The sequence below is a fragment of the Xenopus laevis genome, chromosome 1S (assembly GCF_017654675.1).
Source record: "Xenopus laevis strain J_2021 chromosome 1S, Xenopus_laevis_v10.1, whole genome shotgun sequence".
Taxonomy (NCBI): domain Eukaryota; kingdom Metazoa; phylum Chordata; class Amphibia; order Anura; family Pipidae; genus Xenopus; species Xenopus laevis.
In genome coordinates, this window is record NC_054372.1 from 150,391,254 (window position 1) to 150,393,901 (window position 2,648).

The 2,648-nt window shown below is 38.7% G+C and overlaps 1 pseudogene; it reads right to left on the bottom strand.

Annotated features, from left to right (window-relative positions):
• Positions 1 to 382: 382 nt before the first annotated feature.
• Positions 383 to 1,910, bottom strand: LOC121399082 (annotated as a pseudogene).
• Positions 1,911 to 2,648: the final 738 nt, after the last annotated feature.

Here is a 2,648-nt window from a genome sequence, read left to right on the forward strand (position 1 = left end):
GTGGCTAATCTCCCGAATCTGAGCATGTGCCCTGACCCTTATGCAGGTAAGTGTTTACCATAAACCTTATAAGCTTCTCACCTATAAACTTGTGCTGTCTCTCTAAATCTATCTTTCTTTAATGATGAACATAAATGAGGACATTTTATACAATAAAGTGCACAGATACCGGGGTATAATACAACCCCCTCCCCCCACAAGGTTTACAATGCAGTTTTTGGCACTTTGAGGACATAGAAGAGACTATATAGATAGAGACTATTGTATATGGAGACTAGTAGGCTATGTGAACAAAAATTCCACTGGTACACAGAGTAGTGTTTTTTTGCCTTCAATTTTTTTTTGCACATCCAGCCCTGTACAGAACTCGGAAAACCTTTAGTCATGTGCTGGTCATCCTGAATGCAGCCCTAGGCTGCAAACACAGATTGACACGTTTTTGCACTGCATTCAGGGAGCGAAAACAATGGTACCTGTGCAGAGCTCTCAATTCCCCCAATTTTTTGATCACCTGATCATCTGTAGCAATCCACCTCCTGTCTTCACTCACACACATGCAGGAAATTCAGCTACAATGCCCCAATTGTCAAATCTGATTTACAAACAAATATTAAGTGTCCCAAAGAACCTGAAGGTGATGCTGATGGTTTTGTGATATTTCATATATGACGGCTGTGTGGGCACAAGCATACACTATCATCTATCAATCTTCATCATAAAAACTGGAATGTTACTGTTTAAGCCAATTTACCTTTTATTCCCTGTGACTTACCTTGCTTTTATTCTTTGTGACTCACTAAAAACACTTACAAGTGGTTTATCTGGAGAGGATACATTTGTATTGTCAAAGGGGGTAGCAGTGTAAACCAAAGGATCTTCTCCTTTTGCACTTTCGCTGTGTCTTTCTTGGACCATGTCAGCTACCACTTCTTTCTTTCTTTCCCATGCTCTTACCATTAATATCATCAGATAATTCATGCATTATTTCAGCAGGTGATTCCTGTTTCCCATGTAACTGTTGCTCCTGGTCATCAATGGTAATTGTCCTTGAAGAAATAGATTCCATCTCCATTTCTGTTGACTTCTGATCATTATCACCATTTAGCCTTTGTTCAAGGTTTCAAGATGGGCTTTGTGAATATTCTTCTTCAGAAGGTTTTAAATGTCCTTCAGTAGCTTCATGCTAAAATACATAGCATATGAAATTCTGTTTTTTTTTTTACACAATTCTGTTGTAACTTCAGCCCCCAAAATACAAATAATTGAAAATCAGAGCTGCACAGGGCATTTAGTTCAGTCTACTAATTGATCCTTTACACCCGGGTAAATGTGTTTACAGATGCATGCTGGGCATATGCATTTAAGGCATAATTAATAATATTATTATTAAAATATTTTTTATCATTTTCATTTCCAAACATAACCCTCTATTTTTTTGGTTTTTAAACATACATCAAGGGCAAGAGGATGTAGCAGGCTGCCTCTCGAAAAACACAATGAAATGAGAACGGAATAAAACACAACTTCGATGCTAATGCATCTCAGACCCTTGAATAGGTGTAAGGTATGTAGTACAATACAGTGCAATAAGTAATTCAGTGGAATACACTAAACAAGAATAACAAAGTATACAGTTCTTTAATTTCTTCAGTCTGTCCTATTTTTCTGCTGCCTTATTTTGAGACACTAGGGGGAGCCATGTCCTATACATCAGCCACATCTTGACGCTCTGTTAGTGCTTCATGTTCATCCAATCTTTTTTCAATACCAAATACCTAATTTAAAAATAAACAAAAACAACTAAAATAATTGTATTTGTTCCATGTTGGTTACTAGAAAGCTGGTGGATTGCAAGACTGCACCACTGTGGTCATTAAGGCCTTGGACACGTATGGACACATTCGCCGCATTTTTGGCTAGGTTCGTGCTGCGGCTTTTTTTTTTAAAAAAAAGTCGACAGCCGCATAGATACCACTAGCGGTTTAAGCTTAAGGCATTGGAGACTTAATCTAGCGTATTTACGCGTCGGTCAGATTTTTTAAAAAAACACAACGTGAACCGCAGAGAAGATCCACATGTGTCCAAAAAAGTAGAAATAGTAGAAATAAATAATAATGATAAATAATAGACTATATAGAAAATAGACTTGGAGAATAAAGAGGTTGAGTGAGTAGAGGAAGAGGAGAAATTGTATGGAGAATGGGCCCATGGTCTAAGGTTTTCTGGTGGGCCCCTGGAATCCCAGTCTGACACTGTTCTTATATGAGTCAGCTGAATCAACAGAGCTGGATCAGATCAGTTCAGTATTGTGACGGTGAGAGCAATGAGCACACAGTCGGCAATGTGCACAAACTTCGTTATGTTCCATTTAAAAAAATGTCTCAGTGAAGGGTTGGCTTTACATTGCAGCAAATATTTTCTTAAGATGTAGAAAAGTAAGCTTCTTTTCCCAACAACTATATATGATCAATGACATATTAATGACTAGCACAATCCATTGCTTTGTAGTAACTGCTTTGTAGGGATGTCGCGGACTGTTCGCCCGCGAACTAGTTCGCGCGAACATCGGGTGTTCGCGTCCGCCGAATGTTCGCGAACATCGCGCGACGTTCGCCAATTTGGGTTCGCCTTAGCTGGCGCTTATTTTT